Source organism: Microcebus murinus, chromosome 1 (assembly GCF_040939455.1).
Source record: "Microcebus murinus isolate Inina chromosome 1, M.murinus_Inina_mat1.0, whole genome shotgun sequence".
NCBI classification, from domain to species: Eukaryota; Metazoa; Chordata; class Mammalia; order Primates; family Cheirogaleidae; genus Microcebus; species Microcebus murinus.
In genome coordinates this window covers 78,056,320-78,076,238 of record NC_134104.1, presented here as the reverse complement: position 1 = coordinate 78,076,238, position 19,919 = coordinate 78,056,320, and the positions used below count along the sequence as shown (strand labels likewise).

Below are 19,919 nucleotides of genomic sequence, written 5' to 3'. Positions count from 1 at the left end.
CCTTATGGAAGTGGAAAGTGAATTTGCAGCCCTGGAAATAGGGAGGTGACTTCCTATAAACACATTCTATGCTTGAAATCTTAGGATTTGTCTTAAAGGCTCCTGCAAACTTTGCATTTTTCTATCTGTTTCAATATATTTTTCCCCAAATAAAGTTGATGTTATATAAAGAATTTGTCCTGTGGCTTCAAATATCCCTGTTTGAGAAGCATGTTAATAAATGGAATCCTGTTTTCCAAAGGCGTTTAAATCAGAGTGCCTTCTTCTAAGAATTTTTGACTTCTGTAATCTGGGTTCCATTTAAGCTTTACTAAAAGTGAAAGAAGTCTCTGAGGGACCTCTTTTTGCCATCAGTGAGCTCGCTCGCTCTCTCTCTCTCTCTCTCTCTCTCTCTCTCTTTCTTTAATAATCTATCTTGTCATCTTGTGTATGTCCTTGTTTCTTGTACAGCACATTTGATGGAACCCTTTTTCTTAGATCTTTCTTTTACCTTGGTTTCCAAGAAATTACACTATCCTGCTTCTTTTCAAAACCCTTTGGCCTTTCCTTCCCTATCTTCTTTGCTTTTCTCTTCCCCTAACTGTACTTCTGTTCCATGGCTCAGTTTTGGCCTCTCCTTCCTCACTCTGTATAATCTTTCTCAGTTATGCCAGTTGTATCCTCTCATCCTACATATCCAGATGCCTTTTGGACAATTCAAGTAGGACATTTTGGGGTCACTTTGTACTTGGCCTTCATAAACTCACTCTCATATCCACAATGCCTTGCACAGTGCCTAGCATAGTGGGTACAACAAATATTTGTTGAATGAATGAGTTAAATGAATGTCATTCCCTTTCTTCATCTAATTCTCATCTTTTGTCACTTTCATCACTATTCTGATCTCTCTTTGATATTGTAAATATTTTTTCTTTTGAAATGTATTTTATATTTGCATAGTTATTTTCATGACCTTTATCCTATTGTAAATCCTCTCACCTTATGCCAAGATTACTCCCACAGTTGCCCATCTGGCCTCTTTGGCTCTAATCTCTTGTCTCTTCAAGACATTTTCTCAATAGCTGCCTAATAACTTTTAAAATGTCTGTTTAAAAATCTGTTGATTATCTTAATAAAGTTTTTACTTTTGGCATAATTTTAGATACACAGAAAATCTGTGAAAATATTATAGAACCTTTGCCCAGTTACTCCTGATGTTAACATATTATAAAACTGTGGCTCATTTGTCAAAATTGAAAAATTAACATCAGTACATGACAATTAAAATCCAGACTTTATTTGGTTTTCACCAGCTTTTCTGCTACTGTAGTTTTCTATTCCAGGATTAAACCAGTGTACCAAATTGCAGTTAGCATATTTATTTTAAAATAGATAATACCAGCTTTGGTATAAATTCAAAAAGGACAAAAATTATATGTCTTCTTTCCACTGCTGCACCTCGGCTATCCAGTCCCTTTTCTAGAGGCAACCCATTGTTTCTGCTTTCTTAGATATCCTTCTAGAGAGATTCTCTCCTTGTACTTTCTCCCTACCTCCCACCCTCTCTAATACACACATAAATAGCTACATTCTAAATATACTACTCTGTACCCTGCTTTTTCCCCCCTCTTTTTGAGACAGAGTCTGTTGCCCCAGGTAGAGTGCAGTGGCATCATCATAACTCACTGCAACCTCAAACTCCTGGGCTCAAGCAATCCTCCTGCCTCAGCCTCCTGAGTAGCTGGGACTACAGTCACAAGCCACCATGCCTGGATAATTTTTTTGTTTCTATTTGTAGTTGCCCAGCTAATATTTTTTCTAATTTTTTTAGTAGAGATGGGGTCTTGCTCTTGCTGAGGCTGGTCGTGAACTCCTGAACTCAAGCAATCCACCTACCCCGGCCTCCCAGAATGCTAGGATTATGGGCATGAGCCATTGTGCCTGGCCATATTTTGTGAACTCTTAAAAAAGAAAATGGGCTGTGTGCAGTGGCTCATGCCTGTAATCCTAGCACTCTGGGAGGCTGAGGCAAGAGGCTCACTTGAGGTCAGGAGTTTGATACCAGCCCGAGCAAGAACGAGACCCATCTCTACTAAAAATTAGTCAGGCATGGTGGCGCTCACCTATAGTCCCAGCTTCAGGAGCCTGAAGCAGGAGGATAGCTTGAGCCCAGGAGTTTGAGGTTGCAGTGAGCTATGATGATGCAACTGCACTGTAGCTGGAGTGACTGAGTGAGACTCTGTCTCAAAAAATAAGAAAAGCCTGCTCAAACTAACCATATCCCCATTTCCAGTACAGTTTGACTAGGTTGGTATGCTATAGACACATCTTTATTTGTTAAGATATTTCATTCTCCTGATATATTTGAGGAGCTACAAAAATGTAAGCTGTATGAGAATAAGTGGTTTTGTAGCTGATGGAACATGTATACCCAGAGTATTGATTCATGGATCAATGTCCAACTACAGCTCTCTAATAACAGGTTTTAGAACTCTAGTCTTGATCTTGACTGCTCAATGTGTATTTACTAATAATTTGGATGAAATCATAGTAATTAAGTAAATGTAGTTAGGGTAAAAAGGATACTTCCTATGACAGAGGAGAGAGGCATGATTCAAAATGATCTTAATAGTTTGGAAGGATGGGCTAAAACCAATAAGGTGAAATTTAAAAGGATTAAATATAAAGCTCTGCCTTTCATCTCTAAAATCAGTTGAGGAAAGAATGAGGGGATTCTCTTATAAGGACAGTCACTGGATATAGGGACCACCTGAATCATCCAGGATGATCTCATTTTGAGATCCTAAACTTAATGATATCTGCAAAGCCCCCTTTTCTGAATACAGTCACAGTCATAGATTCCAGGGATTTGACCTGGTTATTTTTGGGGGGAGGCACCATTCAGCCTACTTCAAAGAAGAACTTGCAGCCTTCATTTGTGTGGCTTTGCATCCCTGCTCCTTTCCTCCCCATAGACTGCTGCTCTGGCTCAGGGTCGCCTCAGGCCTGCCAGTTGGGTTTGGGGAGATAGGGGAGGGTTAAATGTTCAGAGGGCAAGAAGGGCCAGGTGTGGGTCCCACTGGTTGTGAAGGGGGTTGTGGAACCAGAAGCAGAGGCTTTGGGCTGCACTCCCAGCCTCCTGCCAGGTTCACATGTTCCTTTGTCAATCACATTCTGTCCTTCAGCTGCTGAAAACCCTCCCGTGGCATCTCAGTGCCTGAAATCCAAACATCTCTTCATACTTACAGAGCCCCTGCCTATATTTTAGTCCTCACATTTGATCCTTGATCTCTCTGTTCCAGCCACACTGGCCTTTGTCCTCCTGGTTCTTGAGCAAGCCAAGCTCATTCTTACCTTTGAACCTTTACATTGGCTGCTTCTTTGCCTGAAACATTGTTCTTTCTACTCGGTTCACACCTGGTTCCTTTGCCAAATATACTGTTTCTCCTACTCAGTTTATACATGATTCTTATGCCTCTCAGCTCAAATGTCCCCTCCTCTGTGATTCCTGGATATTGAGTTTCTCCAAGTCACCCTGATCTGTTATCATCACAGCACTTGTTATCCCCTGAAATTTCCTGGCTTGTTTATTCTCCACTTCCCTCCACTGAAATTTCAGTCCTGGGAGAACAGGCATCTTGTGGGATTGATTCATTGCTAGAACAGCACCTGGCAGGTAGCAGGTGTTCACATTGTAACTCCAGAAGAAAGTGGGGCTCCCAGCCCCATGAAATCCAGCTAGGATCATCTCAAGACCTTTCCACATGTACTGGAAAGCTCCAAATTCCATCAGACCCTGGGATTTTTATCTCCTGGAGAGACTGGAGAGGCTCATATTCTCCAAGCCACCTCTGCACTGGAGCTTCTGCTTTCTCCTCCATTGTTTCTGTCAATCCAGACATGAACCTTAGCCACTTCCTCAGCTCCCACAAGAAAACCCCTCCCTCACAGTAGAGCTGACTTTTATTGAGCACCTACTCTGTTCCAGGCACAGGTCTATGTGCTTTGTATGATCTGTATCACTTCATCCTACCTAAAAGATAGGTGAAATGTCATGCCCACTTCACAGATGAGGCAACTGAGGCACAGAGAAGATAAGCAAATTACCCAGGACCACCTAACTAGTAAGGGATAAAAGCAGGATTTGCACTCAGGAAAATTGTGTTTGATCCCTACACAGGAAAGAAAAAAAAAAGAGTGAGAGTAGAGTCATGGACCTAGCTTAATGTAGCTCATGTGGCAAAGACTTAGGAGTCTACTAAGTGAAGAGTATAATGCATTAAAAATCTGAAACAATCGTGAGTTGCATTTATAAAAGTGTAGCATCCAGATTAAGGAACTTGATAATTCTACAATTTTTTTCTTCATCAGCTTTTATCTGGAGTATTCTATTCAGTCCTGGGTATTATATTTTTAAAGGACTATTTTGAAATTAAAGTACCTATATTACTTTTCTATTGCTGCCATAACAAATTATCACAAACTTTGTGATTTAAAACACTACCAGTTATTCTTACAGTTCTGTAGGTCAAAAGATCAACATGAGTTTCACTAGGCTAAAACAAAGGTGTCATTAGGACTGTGTTCCTTCTGGAAGCAGTAAAGGAAAATCTGTTTACTCATCTTTTCCAGCTTCTAGAGGTCACCTGCTTTTTCCAGAGTGTGGCCTCCCTTCATCCATCTTCAAAACCAGCAAGAGCTAGTCGAGTCCTCGTATTGTATCTCTCTGACCACAGCTGCAAAGGGTTCACTGCTTTTAAAGGATTCATATGATTAGGTTGGACCCATCTGGATAATCTCTCCATCTCAAAGTCCTTAACATTAATCGCATCTGTAAAGTCCCTTTTGCCATGTAAGGTAACATACTCACAGGTTCTGGGGATTAGGACGTGGACATCTTTGGGGAGGCAATCAGGGATGGCACTATTCTGCCTACCACAGTGCTTATTGCAGAGGATCATCAGGGTAGTGAAGGGGTCAAATTGGATATGGAGACTCAGACTAAGAAGAATTGAAGATGATTCCAAAATGTATTGCCCAGGAGAGAATAAGGTAATGTTTATAAAAAGGATTCGTGCAATAAGTACATAATAAGTGGTTGCTGCTTCAAAGGGTAATGGTACAAATTACAGACGTACAGTAGCTCAGAAGGGAAAAGAAGCTTAGAGATGTGGAAGGATATGAAGCAGCATAATATTTATCTTGCAAAGAACAGAATTTTGGGTCCAAATTCTCACTTTACATTGGATCAGCCAGTGGTTTGCATTGGAGAAAGTCGTAAGTTTACCAAGAACTCTGTGTTGTTTCTTTCACTAGTGAGTGAGTCAGAGAGAATGGGAGAGATGGGAGAGGATTATAGTAAAGAAGCAACTTCCTGGACTTTTTCTGCCACGATTGCACAATGCATAGATTCTGAGGAGAAAGGGAAACTTTTATAAAAAAAAAAAGAAAGCAAGATTTCTGAAGCTCATAGGAATGGTCTTTTTTTTTTTCTTCTTTTTTTCCAGGAACATATGGGAAAGAAATCCCCTCTGAAACCAAAGCCCAGCCATCAGAGATTATGAGATTTTTCAGGCTTTCCTTATAATCTTCCTTACATTTGTCTCTTTAAACACATTTAACTTGACCTTTGAGAAATTGCTGATAAGTGGTTATCAAACAAGAGTTAAATTAACAAACCCTCCCACCTTGCTTGGTTGGGTGGTACCTTCCAAGGCCACTGTAAATGTGTATCAGTGTGAACCTGATCCAGAAACAGCCGGGAAGGGAACAAAGTTTAGTCTGTGAGTCAATAGTTGACTGCTGGTAGTTTCACGCTGTCTGTCCAGACTTCAGCTCTAGGTAAGTAGTTTTTTAAAAACTATTATGACATTTTAATATAAAAAGGACTGTAAGAATAATTTCCATCTAAGATTAAATCAAGTTCCTGCCTGGCTCTAAATCTTGTGTATTAGACCTACTTAAAAGAAAGTTTCAGTATTTACAAGTAGTTTTATTTTTTAAAATGAAAAGGAAAGCCATGACGTTTTGAGCAAATATTCTGCTAAAACAGGTCTTGTTTGCATAAAGTGACTTTTAATATCTTAAGTTGAGTGAAGGTGTTTATAGTTAGAGAAGGTGTTTATAGTTAGAGTATAGTTAGAGTATAGAATAAATGAGTGAATATATATCTGGTGCTCAGAGATTGATTTGTTTTTTAAGTAGTGCTTAGGTTTCTCCCCTTGGGGCCACATATGGCTTCTGGATCCTTGAGTACAGCCTTTGACTGAATAAAGGGGTTTGTTCTGTGAAGTTTGGATTCCATCTAGGGGCTGCACTTGGGAATCTGAGGGCCACCTGTGGCCCTGAGGCCGTAGGTTCCCCACCCCTGGTCAGTTCTTGCTACAAACTCATTTAGCAAATATTTAGTAGTCTCTCAGGTAATTAAACTGGAGGTTTTGATGTTCAAAGAAATTAAATAAATGAGAATAAAGGTGAATTGAATATGCTGTAACAAGATGTCGGGATCCTAGATTTAAGAGCAGCAGAATGTATTTTCAAAGAGGAGGAATCTTGTGAAATGGATGGAAGTGGCAAGCAGCCTGAGAAATTTTATACAACTTCAGAAAAACTTGGTTTTTTGGTAAAGATTTTGACATCTGTACTGATTTTTTCACACTAAATTCCTGGTGGTATAGTATGTAAAATGTTTCATAATCGAAATTAGAGTTGCCATTTTTCAGCTGTTCTAGTTCTGTGTTGAGATTAGGATCCAGGAACTACACATTGTTACACAAACATATTGACTTTACTGAGTGCAGCTACCAGAATGTTAAGGTTGCATTTGGTGTTGATATTTTCTATTTCCCTTTTACACAATGTATTTAAAAAAAATCCTCGTACATGACAATTTTAAGACTTTGAATATAGAAATACAGTTTGATGAGGTTAATATATTATATAAAAGTTCTAAAGACTGACTATTAGCCAGTAGCCTTTCAAATCGCTTGGGGAGTGCTGAGAAGAAAGATTGTTTATATAGAAGTTCACTGGGTTTACCCTTTTCTCTGTCTTCACCTCAGACCTCAGGGACAGTCAGTCTATTTCTCTAGCCTGCTTCTTACTCCTGCTGTACTGAGTGAGAGCCCAGATGATGGTCCTAGGCCCCAACTGACATTTGGTGCGATGCAAGCCCAGGACACACTGTCCTAAGCAGGCTCTAAAGGCTGTAGGAAGTGAAAATATCTTCTCACCCTTTAGACTGCTGAGTCTCAGTGATTCTAGGTTCCTTAGCTGATTAGGGAGGGAAGGGGATCCTGGGAAAGAAGCCAGCGTGGCAGGTGACACCATTGCCAGGGAAACAGCTATTGCCTCACCAGATTTTAAATATTTCAGTTTTTTAACAACCCAGAAGGCCATACAGGCGTGTACTGGCTGAATTGTAGCCAAGCCCCTTTGGGATGTTTTTTTTAAACCTCCAGTATCTGCCTGTACCATCCATGCCATTGCCCAGGCCCTACACAGCCTGCACGATCTGGCTTCTGAGCGTCTGTTTTACATCGTTGCCTACCACTATTCTCCTCACTCGGGTTGTTCCAGCTATACAAGGCTCCCTGCTGTTTCTTGAACATATCAAGCTTGTTCCTGCCTTAGGACCTCTGCTGCCTGGAAACCTCTTCCCTCCCTTCTTTCAAGTCTCTACTCAAATGACTCCTCCTCAGAGACGCCTTCTCAGGCTGCCCTAACCAAAATAGCACTCCACTTCCACCCCATCACTCCTTTTCCCTTTACCCTGACCTACTGTTTAACAAAATAGCCACTTGGCATTATTTAATTTAATAAATTTAAATTATTTTAAATTTTAAAATATGTGTGTATATATATAATATATGTATACCTATATGTGTGTCTGTGTGTGTGTGTGCAGGGTATATATTTGGTATTTTCCCCTTGGAATGTAAGTTCTATGAGGGCGAGAACTTTGTCTTGTTCAGTGCTATATTGCCAGTGCCCAAAGTAGTACCTACCTGACATATAGTAGACACTTGGTAACAGTTGTTGTATGAATAAATTAATGTTGATTGATGTCATTAAAATTTATTTCTAAGCATAGGAATTTTTTGAATAGGTGATATAGTCACATTTCTAAGACCAAAGCATACATTGAAAAGTCTTCCCAACTCAGCCAGTTCATTCAGTTCCCATTCAGGGTCCCCAAACCACTACTATTATTTTTCCATGCATCTTTCTAGAGTTTTTTGATGTATATGTAAGGAAGTATAAAAGTATAAATTGATTCTTATTTTCCCCCCTTTTTATATATAATATTAATAATATACATACTATTCTGAATTGTTTTGCTTATATGTTGAATCTCTTTCCATCTAGGTAATAGAGTGCTTTCTCATTTTTAAATAGCAGCATACCATTCCATTGTATGGATGTAGTATAATTTATATAACCAGTCACCTATCAATAGACATTTTGGTTGTTTCCAGTGTCTTCCTATTGTAAACAATGCTGAAGTTCATAACCTTATACATGTATAATTTCATACATGCATATAGTATATGATGATTAAATTCCCCAAAGTAGAATTACTAGATCAAAAGGTATCATAAATATTGCCTAATGCCTTCTGTAGGGGTTGTACCAATTTGTACTCCACAAGCAATGGATAAGGGTACTGTTTCTCATACCCTTGCCAACTGAAAGTATTTATCAGACTTTTGCATTTTTGCCAATCTGATAGGCTAAAAAATGGTTTCAGCATGGTTTTTGTTTTTTAGAATTTATAATAAAATTTGTGTTAAAGTTTTCAAAAGTAATTTTTATTTTTAATTGTGGTTAATACATAACATAAAATTTACTGTCTTAACCATTTTAAGTGTACAGCTCAGTGGTGTTACGTATATTCACATTGTTGTGCAACAGATCTCTACAATTTTCCCATCTTGCAAAACTGAAACTCTGTATCTATTAAATAGCAACTTCCCATTTCCTCTTCCCCCTATCCCCTAGCAACTACCGTTCTACTTTCTGTTTCTATGAATTTGGCTATTTTAGTACAACTATTTCATATAAGTGGAATCACACAGTATTTGTCTTTTTGTGCTGGCTTATTCAGTTAGCATAATGTCCTCAAGGCTTGTCCTTATTGTAGCATATGACAGGATTTCCTTCCTTTTTAAGATTAATAACTTTGCATTATATGTATATACCACATTTTGTTTATTCATCCATCAGTGGATATTTGGGTTGCTTCCACCTCTTGGCTATTGTGAATAATGCCTCTATGAACGTGGGTATGCAGAAATCTCTTTGAGATCCTGCTTTCAGTACTTTTGGATATATACCCAGAATTGGGATTGCTGGATCATATAGTAATTCTATTTTTAATTTTTAAAGTAACCACCATATTGTTTTCCATAGTGGCTACACCATTTTATCATAGTTTTCATTTGTATTTCTCTCATAATGAGAGGGGTTGAGCATCTTTTCATATTTAAGAGAAACTTGCCCTTTTTCCTGTGAACTGTTTGTATTCCTTGCCCTTAATGGGATGTTTTTCTGTTGTAAATTTGATAACATTTTTGTTCTTGTGCCTCTGACTTTTCCAAATTTATAAGCTAGTATGGTAGTCATAGCTACAGGTATGGAATAAGACTGAGTGAGTTTGATTTCTGATCTATTAATAGCTGTACAATCTTGATGGGGAAAATTACTGAATCTTTCTGATCTGCATTTTTTTATCTGTTAAATAGGAATAACATTGGGTTGTAAAGATTAAATGAGATGAGGTATATTAAGTGTTTAGCATAGAGCCAGTATGATAAAGCAAAAATAAATAAATGTATAAAAAGAAAAACAAAAAAATAAAAAGCCTAAAGCTCAGAAAAAAAGTCAAACTTTCATTATTCATACATTATAGGAAAATACATAAAAATACATTAAAAACCCTATAGAGACTATAAAAAATACTTGAACTAATTAATGAATTTAGTAAAGTCACAGTTTATAGTCAATATAAAAATCATATTAGAAATAATTGTGTTTGTCATGAATTGAATAAAAAAATTAGAATAGCTAAAACAATTAGAAAATAAGTGAAAATATCACTGTTAAAAATACCTAACACATAGGAATAAATCTTTAAAAAGAACACAAAACCTGTTAAAAATATCTAACACATAGGAATAAATCTTTAAAAAGAACAAAAAACCTCTATACTGAAGGCTACAAAACACTGCTGAGAAAAATTTAAGAAGCTAGAAATAAAAAGCACAATATATGAATATATACCATAACCATGGATTATAAAACTCAAAATTGTTAAGATGCCAGTCTCCCTAAATCAATCCATAGATCTAGTGCAATCTTATCAAAATTCCAGCAGGTATGTTTGAAGAAATTGGCAAGCTGATTCTAAAATTTATGTGGAAATGCAAAGGATATAAAATAGCTAAAACAATCTTAGAAGGGAATAACAAGGTGGATGATTTATAATATGTGATTTCAAGACTTAACTATAAAACTACAATAATCAAGATAGTGTGATACTGTCCTAAGGATGCACAGACATATCACTGGAACAGAATGGTACAACCAGAAATAGATCCACACATACAAGGTTGATTTTTTTTTTTTTTTATCAAGATGATGAGTAAGTGCAATGAGAAAAGGATAGCCTTTTTAATACGTTGCTAAAACAAATGGATTTTCTTAGGGGGAGAAAAGAACTTTTGCACCTCTCTCACTATACATGAAAACAAATACACATGGATCATAGATCTAAACGTAGAACTCAGGACCAGAAAGCTAGAAAAAAACAGAGGAAAATATCTTTGCAATTCTGAGGTATGCAAAGATTTCTTGGGCAGGACACTAAAAGTGCTAACCATAAAAGTAAATTAAATAAAATTAAGTGAGCTTACTTATTGCAAGACTTCTCAGAACCTTTAATATGTTAATGTTTTTAGTAAGAGTGTCATGCAGCATTTCCTGAGGTGTTTTGATAACAGAATCCTTTATTTATCTGGAACATTCAACTAAAATGCAGGAGTGAATAGAATATACTTGCAAAAGTGTTGCTTTGGTTCTCTACTCAAAACATACTATTTTTGAGAATTGTAATAAGCCCCCTCTTTGGTACAAATTATGTATGTGGATCCATTTTCTTTCAACAACTAAACAAAACCATTATTCCCAAAGAACTGTGATTACTCCCCATCCCATATTCACTGATTGGCCAGCCAACAGTCGCAGTCATTTCTACTGGTAGGATTCTAGACCACTGTCCCATCAGATTAGAATTCACCACAGTAAGAGGAGCAAAGAGTAACTGAAGGTAGCGTTTTGCATTTTTTTTTCCTGTGGGTTCTACATACAGTCATTCCTCGGTGTCCATGGGGGATTGATTCCAGAACCTGCTCGCAATATTAAAATCTAAGGATTTTCAAGTCCTTGATATAAAATGGTGTAGGATTTGCATATAACCTATGCACATCCTCTCATATTCTTTAAGTCATCTCTAGAGTACTTATATACCTAATATAATGTAAATGCTGTGTAAATAGTTGTTACACTGTATTGTTTAAGGAATAAGAAAAAGAAGCCTGTCATGTTAAGTACAGACTCAATTTTTTTCCCAAATATTCTTTTTTTTCCCCCAAATATTCTTGATCCTTGGGACCCACAGATACAGAGGAGAATAAGTTGGTCCAACTATACTTGAAAGCCTGCTCAGCCTGCTCTCTCACTGTCTATCAAACTCCAGGTTGTTACTCCTTTGCTTCTCTTTGCTCAGCTCCAATAGTTCTAGTTTCTAATTGTTTGAAGGCTTTTAGACTGACAGTCTTTAGGCATTCTAGATTTCCATAGCATACCTGGTCTCTGACTCATAGATCACTGACCTAATCAGATTCCTCCACCTGTTGTTGCTGGCCATGAACTAAAGTTTTATGGAGTATGAGTTGTCACAAAAGAAGTATGTGAGGAGCCAGAAAAGAAAGTAGAAGTCAAACTTCAACTTAACCAGAATTTGGCCCAAGGCTCATCCTGTTTAGAAAAAGAGATTTCAGAAAGAAGTCAAAATGGTGTGTAATGCCAGACGAATATAAAACAGAAAGAAAGTTGAAAAAAGTATACCTATAGTATCTCTGGGTTATATTTTTGAAATTGAATTATTTTAATAGATACTAGTTTCTCCTGAATGTGAGAAGCAAATGACCAGATATGGAAATGTCATTGTTGTCATCTGAATAGAATTTACTAGAGAGATTATACATGACTAGAAATTAAGAGGCTTTGATTTTAGATCTGCCACTAATTTGGTTGGTAAAATATACTCTTTCAAAGCAAAAAATTATTGCCCTCCCCCTTATTGCCAAAAAAAAAAGTATTTATATGTGTGTTTCTATATGTATATGTGTATACACACTTGCACCCCCAGGATCTGTCTTAGATACTTTCTCATGTTCTATCTCCTTTAATCATCTGTGTCTCAGCTTCCCCAATGTGGATAATGGGATAATAATATCTTGTTCTGCCTTCCTGATAAAACAACAAATGTTCTATAAGGACCGGGCAATGAAATATATTGCTTTGAGTGTTACTTCATAATTTAAAGGATAAATCTTGAATGCCTTGTTGTGAGAAGTATACCAGTGGTTTCCATAGCAAAATGATGTCATGAATTCTGATAAAATTCATTTCAAAATACACCTGCAATACAAACTTAGGAGAAGTAGTTTACACAGGATGTTTTACAGACATCAAAGACAGTTGCGAAACACCTGGAAAGTATAGAACTTTTCTCTAGTTCTCAATAAATGCAACACAAAGTAAACACGCCCTTGATTGTACTTTATGACACACCTCGTTAAGGAAAATGGGCAAGAGAAGCACTTAGGCAATTAAGTAGAGGCAGGATGACAACACAGATGATAATAAAAAGAATTTCACATTAGAACTTTAAAACCAATTTCTGGCCTGTATGAAGATAAGATGAACAGAAGGATAAGAAGTTCCACAGAAAGCTTATAGGGGTTGTTAGGGGTCAAATGGAAAAATGCTTATATAACTCTAATACTAATACCTATTAACCTGGACCTGGTAGCTGAGAAAAACTTGATTTCTTTTCTAGCAGCCTGATCCTTTTTATATTTTATAACTGGAATAGAAGGTTTAAGAATTACTGGGCCCCTCCTCTAGGCTGTCTTCCCATTGTCCTTCCAGCTTTTGGAATTTGATAATATGGTGGGGCGGGGCCCAAAAGCTGCCACCTATCTAGGAAACTATGAACTTTCCTCACTGAAGTTCCCTAAAATAACTGGGAAATCACAAACTGGGGACTAAACCCATCAAAGAAAGACCATATGAAAAACTGAAAAACGCTGCCTGTATGATGTATTATCTGGAGGGTGATTAGATAATAAGGTCCATAGGAACAGACATGAAAAAAAATGTCTTATATAGGTACTTTGAGAAACCATAAAAAAGAAAATTATTTTGCCAGAACTTTTCCCAATTGAAAGGATCAAGAATCAAGTGTACAAACAATGTACTTAAGAAATTATCCAAGAAATGCATTAGAAGCAGTAAGTAGCAAGTTGGCAATCACCAATATATAGGTGGATGTTGATAGTGCTAGTTCTCTGAATAAAGAAAAAGAACAGAAAACATTATGAAAACCTTGTAACTCAGTACAGAAGTTACCTTCAGTCTATAACATTACCCTTATGCCTATCAAATCAATTATTCAAATTTGATATTTATTTTTTATTTCTAGGATTTCTTCTTAATTTTTTTATGTTCCATCTCTGTGGTTGAATTCACCATTTGTTCATGCTCCCCTTTTCTACTAGATCATTTAATAGAGGGAGTTACAAGAATCCATATATAAGTTAAAGCTCTTAGAACTGTGCACCATGAAAACTCAATTTTATTGTGTATTGATTATGAAAAAAAGATTCTGATCTGTTTAAAGCAAACATAATAACAATGTATGATAGGGTTAAAAGCATATAAAGAAGTAAAATCTATATGGGTTGAAAGGCATATGGTAAAAAAGAAAAAATTAAAAATTAAAAGAAAAAAAGTAAAATCTATAATAAGAGCACAAAAGATGTCAATAAAGTAGCATAATATATGAAGTAGAGTATAATAAGTTAAAGTTGTATATAATATGGCTCTAAAACAGTGATTCTCACATTGTGTTCTGCCGACCAGCAGCATCAGCATTAGCTGGGATCTTTTGAGAGATGAAATTCTTGTACTCCACCCCAGACCTAACTTAATCAGAAACTCTTGGGATATGGCACCATAATCTGTTTTCTGTGATTCTGATGTATGCTAAAATTTAAGGACCACTGCTTTAGAGCAGGAGTTGAGAAACTTTTTTATGTAAGGAGCCAGATAATATTTTAAGCTTTGTGGGCCATATGGTCTCTGTAGCAACTGCATACATAAACTCTGCCATTGTAGCACAAAAGCAGCAACAGACAATGCATAAATGAATAAGAGAGGCTGTGTTCTAATGAAGTGTTATTTATAAAAACAAGCAGCCAGCTGGATTTGGCTCACTAGTATAGTTTGCCTGCCTCTGCTTTAGAGCAACTATTCACACACGCTCACACACACTCACACACACGCTCACAGACTGCTGATATGCTAAAAATAAAAAGAAATATTAAAATATACAGAACGTCCTCACTTTGCACCTTAGTGTGGGATTATAAAAATGATCATGCAAGCTAAAACCATGCAGAGCACTTTTAATAACTATGAGAAAAATCATGATTGTTTTGTGATCTTTAATTTTTTTTTTTTTTTGTCAAAACATTTTTGATAAGGGATGGGGGAAGGTATTTTGTGGACTGGAAAGGTATACCAGGGAACTTTCTAGAGGTGATACAAATGTTGTAGATCTTGTTTAGGGTGGTAGTTACATAGATGTGTAGAAGTGTCAACACTCATTGTACTGAACTCTTAAGAACTGTACATTTCATGTATGTAAATTATGTATGTCAATAAAAGGTTTTTTAAAACTACAAAAAAAGGTCTGGAATATAATCTGTAGTTCACATTAGGTGGCATTCTTATTGCAGATAAAACCTGATATAAATTATGGGGTACCCCCCCAAATCCAAGAAGAAGAGGCATTAGAGGGCAAAGTAACAGTAAGTCATGTAGCCTAGTCTGTTGGAAGAAGGAACAGTTCAGTTTGACTAGAGCTTAGAGTAAATATTAGGAGAGTGGCAAGAAATGAGGACAGAGAACTTACTGGATCGCATCAGGAATTGCTTTTATGTACTAAGTTTAAGGAGTTTGTACTTTTCTTTTCCGGCATATTATGGGGGTACAGATTTTAAGGTTTCAATAAATTCCCATTCCTCCTATCCCCCCACAAGTCTGAGTCTCCAGCATGACCATCCCCCAGATGGTGCACATCTCACTAATTATGTATGTATATATCTGCCCCCCTCCCCTCTCCCATGTGCCCAATACCTTATTACTGTAGTACCTATGTGTCCACTTAGGTGCTACTCAGTTAATACCAGTTTGCTGGTGAGTATATGTGGTACTTGTTTTTCCATTATTAGGAAACTTCACTTAGTAGTATGGGTTCCAGCTCTAACCAGGAAAATATAAGATGTGCTATATCACCATTGTTTCTTAGAGCTGAATAGTACTCCATGGTATACATATACCACATTTTATTAATCCATTCTTGGATTGATGGGTACTTGGGCTGTTTCCACAGCCTTGCAATTATGAATTGTGCTGCTATAAACATTCGAGTGCAGGTGTCTTTTTTGTAGAGTGTCATTGGATATTTTGGGTAGATGCCCAGCAATGGGATTGCTGGATCAAATGGTAGATTCACTTGTATCACTTTAAGGTATCTCTATATTGCTTTCCACAGAGGTTGAACTAGTTTGCAGTCCCACCAGCAGTGTAGGAGTGTTCCTCTCTTTCCACATCCACACCAGCATTTATTGTTTGGAGACTTTTTGATAAAGGCCATTCTCACTGGAGTTAAGTGATATCTCATTGTGGTTTTGATTTGCATTTCCCTGATGATTAGAGATGTTGAGCATTTTTTCATATGTTTGTTGGCCATTCTTCTATCTTCTTTAGAAAAGGTTCTGTTCAAGTCCTTTGCCCACTTTTTAATAGGGTTATTTGATTTTTTTCTTGCTGATTTTCATGAGTTCTAAGTATATTCTAGTTATCAGCCCCTTATCGGATGTGTAGAATGCAAAAATTTTCTCCCATTCTGTAGGTTGTCTGTTTACTTTCATGACTATTTCTTTGGCTGTGCAGAAGCTTTGTAGTTTGATCATGTCCCATTTATTTATTTTTATTGCTGCTGTGATTGCCTTTGGGGACTTCTTCATAAACTCTTTGCCTAGGCCGATGTCTAGGAGAGTGTTTCCAACTTATTCCTCTAGAATTCTGATAGTTTCATACCTTAGGTTTAAGTCTGTTATCCAGCATGAGTTGATTTTTGTGAGAGGTGAAAGGCGTGGGTCCTGTTTTAGCCTTCTACAGGTGGCTATCCAGTTTTCCCAGCACCATTTATTGAAAAGGGATTCTTTTCCCCAGCGTATGTTTTTGTCTGCTTTGTCAAAGAGTAGATTGCTATATGAGGATGGTTTTATATCAGGATTCTCACATCTGTTCCACTGGTCAATATTCCTATTTTTGTGCCAATACCATATTGATTTAATTACTACAGCTTTGTAGTATAGTTTGATATCTGGCATGTTAATGCCTCCCATTTTGTTTTTGTTGCCTAGAATTACTTTTGATATTCGGGGTCTTCTTTGGTTCCATACGAAGTGTAAAATTATTTTTTCTATATCTGTGAAGAATGCTGATGGGATTTTAATAGGTATTGCATTGAATCTGTAGATCAGTTTGGGTAGTATAGACATTTTAATGATGTTGAGTCTGCCAATTCACGAGCATGGAATGGATTTCCATCTGTTTACATCCTCTGCTATTTCCTTCCTCAGTGTTTCATAGTTCTCCCTGTAGAGGTCTTTTACCTTCTTGGTTAAGTATATTCCTAGGTACTTTAATTTCTTTGTTGCTATTGTGAAGGGAATTGAGTCTTTGATTTGGTTCTCAATTTGATTGTTGTTGGCGTATATGAATGCCTCTGATTTCTGTGTATTGATTTTGTATCCTGAGACTTTACTAAATTCATTGATCAGTTCCAGGAGTTTCTTGATTGAATCTTTGGAGTTTTCTAGATATAATATCATATCATCAGCAAACAGTGAAAGTTTGATCTCTTCTGCCCCTATTTGGATACCTTTAATTCCATTTTCCTGTCTGATTGCTGTAGCCAGGACTTCCAGCACTATGTTGAACAGAAGTGGAGATAGTGGGCAGCCTTGTCTGGTTCCAGTTCTAAGTGGGAATGATTTCAATTTTTCCCCATTCAGTGTGATATTGGCTATGGGTTTGTCATATATGGCTTGCATCATTTTTAGGTATGTCCCTTCTATGCCTATTTTCTTAAGAGTTCGTATCATGAAAGGGTGTTGAATTTTGTCAAAAGCTTTTTCTGCATCTATTGAAAGAATCATGTGGTCTTTGTTTTTGCTTCTGTTTATGTGGTGAATTGCATTTATAGATTTACGTATGTTGAACCATCCCTGCATCCCTGGGATGAAGCCCACTTGGTCGTGATGGATTATTTTTTTGATAAGCGTCTGGATTCGGTTAGCTAAGATTTTGTTGAAAATTTTTGCATCTATATTCATTAGGGATATTGGTCTGTAGTTTTCTTTTTTTGTTGCATCCTTTCCTGGTTTTGGTATCAGAGTAATATTCGCTTCATAAAAGGTGTCGGGGTGGTTTCCATTCTTCTCCATGTTGTGGAATAGTTTCTGTAAGATGGGTACTAGTTCTTCTTTGTAAGTGTGGCAAAATTCGGGTGTGAAACCATCTGGACCGGGACTTTTCTTTTTAGGGAGATTTTTAATTGCTGTTTCTATTTCAACTCTTGAGATTGGTCTGTTCAGGGAATCTATTTCTTCCCGGTCAAGCCTAGGGAAGCTGTGTGTTTCTAGAAATTTGTCCATTTCCTCCACATTTTCCAGTTTGTGTGCATAAAGATTTTTGTAGTATTCATAAATTATATCTTGTATCTCTTTGGGATCAGTTGTGATATCTCCTTTTTTGTTTCTGATGGAGCTTATTAGAAATTTCTCTTTTCTGCTTTTCGTTAGCTTAGCCAATGGTGTGTCAATTTTATTTTTTCAAAGAACCAATTTTTTGTTTTATTAATCTCCTGAATAGCTTCCCTGTTTTCAATTTCATTTAGTTCTGATTTGATCTTGTTGATTTCACTTCTTCTGCTGGGTTTGGGGTTGGTCTGTTCTTCTTTTTCCAGCTCTTTGAGTCGTTTCGTTAGATTGTCTATTTGTGATCTTTTTGACTTTTGGTTATAGGCGTTTATGGAGATAAACTTTCCTCTCAGAACTGCTTTAGCTGTGTCCCAGAGGATTTGATAACTTGTCTCTCCATTGTCATTTTCTTCATAGAATTTTTTTATTTCCATCTTGATTTCTTCATTTATGAAGTAATCATTTAGTAGGAGGTTGTTTAATTTCCACGTTTTTGTGTAGAAATGTGAGTTTCTGTTAGGGTTGATTTCTACTTTTATTCCACTATGATCCGAGAAGGTACATGGTATGATTTCTATTTTTTTAAATTTCTTGAGATTTTCTTTGTGTCCTAGGATATGGTCAATCGTAGAGAATGTCCCGTGAGCTGATGAGAAGAACATATATTCATGGATTTTGGGTAGAATGTCCTGTAAATGTCAGTCAGACCCAATTGTTCTAGAGTTTTGTTTAAGTCCATTATTTCTTTATTAATTTTCTGTTTGGAGGATCTGTTTCATGCCGTCAGTGGGGTGTTGAAATCTCCAGCGATTATGGAGTTGCTATTAATCAATTTGCTTAGATCCAGTAAGGTTTGCTTTATGAAACTGGGTGCCCCTAAGTTGGGTGCATATATATTTAAAATTGTTATCTCTTCTTGTTGAACTGTGCCCTTCACCATTATATCATGACCCTCTTTGTCTTTCACTACTTTTGTTGGTTTAAAAACTAAATCGTCTGACATTAGAACTGCCACACCAGCCTTCTTTTGGCTTCCACTTGCCTGGAATACTGATCTCCACCCTTTTACTTTTAGTCTATATGCATCCTTGCAGGTTAGATGTGTTTCCTGAAGGCAGCATATACTTGGCCTGTATTTTCTTATCCATTCAGCCAGCCTAAGTCTCTTGAGTGGAGAGTATAAGCCATTCACATTTATTGAGAGAACTTATAGGTAAGGTAGATTATTGTTTATTCTGTTGGATTGGATGTTGTTGTTTTGATTTCTCTCTTGAGCCATTGTGTTATCTGGCCTTTAATCTTTGAGTTTTGGTTGTTTTTATATTCGTGAGTTTTTATTATGGTGTTCCGTGCGTAACACTGTTTTGAGTACTTCTTGTAGGGCTGGTCTTGTCTTGGTGAATTCTCTGAGACTTTGCTTGTCTGGGGATGTCTTTATTTCTCCTTCATATATGAAGCTTAGTTTTGCAGGGAATAAGATTCTAGGCTGGGCATTGTTTTGTTTCAGAAGAGTGAGAATGGGGCCCCAGTCTCTCCTTGCTTGTAAAGTCTCATTAGAGAAGTCTGGTGTTATTCGAATTGGCTTTCCCTTGTATGTTACTTGCTTCTTTCGTCTTACAGCTCTTAGAAGGGCCTCTTTAGTTGATATTTTGGTCAGTCTGATGACTGCATGTCATGACGTCTTCCTGTTTGCATTGAATCTCCCAGGGGTCCTCTGAGTTTCTTGAACTTGTGTATCGAGATTTTGAGCAAGGCCTGGGAAATTTTCCTCTATTATATATTCAAATAGCTTGTCCAACCCTTGAGTGTTGTCTTCTT

At 36.9% G+C, this 19,919-nt stretch overlaps 1 protein-coding gene across 2 annotated transcripts in view; it reads left to right on the top strand.

The window, feature by feature from the left end:
- Window positions 1-19,919, top strand: part of MAP3K13 (mitogen-activated protein kinase kinase kinase 13) — a 161,351-nt gene that overhangs the window by 22,719 nt on the left and 118,713 nt on the right. The window contains exon 1 of one of the 2 annotated variants that reach the window (XM_076003332.1): window positions 1,982-5,820. The exons of the other annotated variant lie outside the window; for it this stretch is intronic. The gene's annotated coding sequence lies outside the window, so the exon portion shown is untranslated. Of the gene's footprint in view, window positions 1-1,981; window positions 5,821-19,919 lie in introns of those variants that run through there. 2 annotated transcript variants of the gene reach the window in all.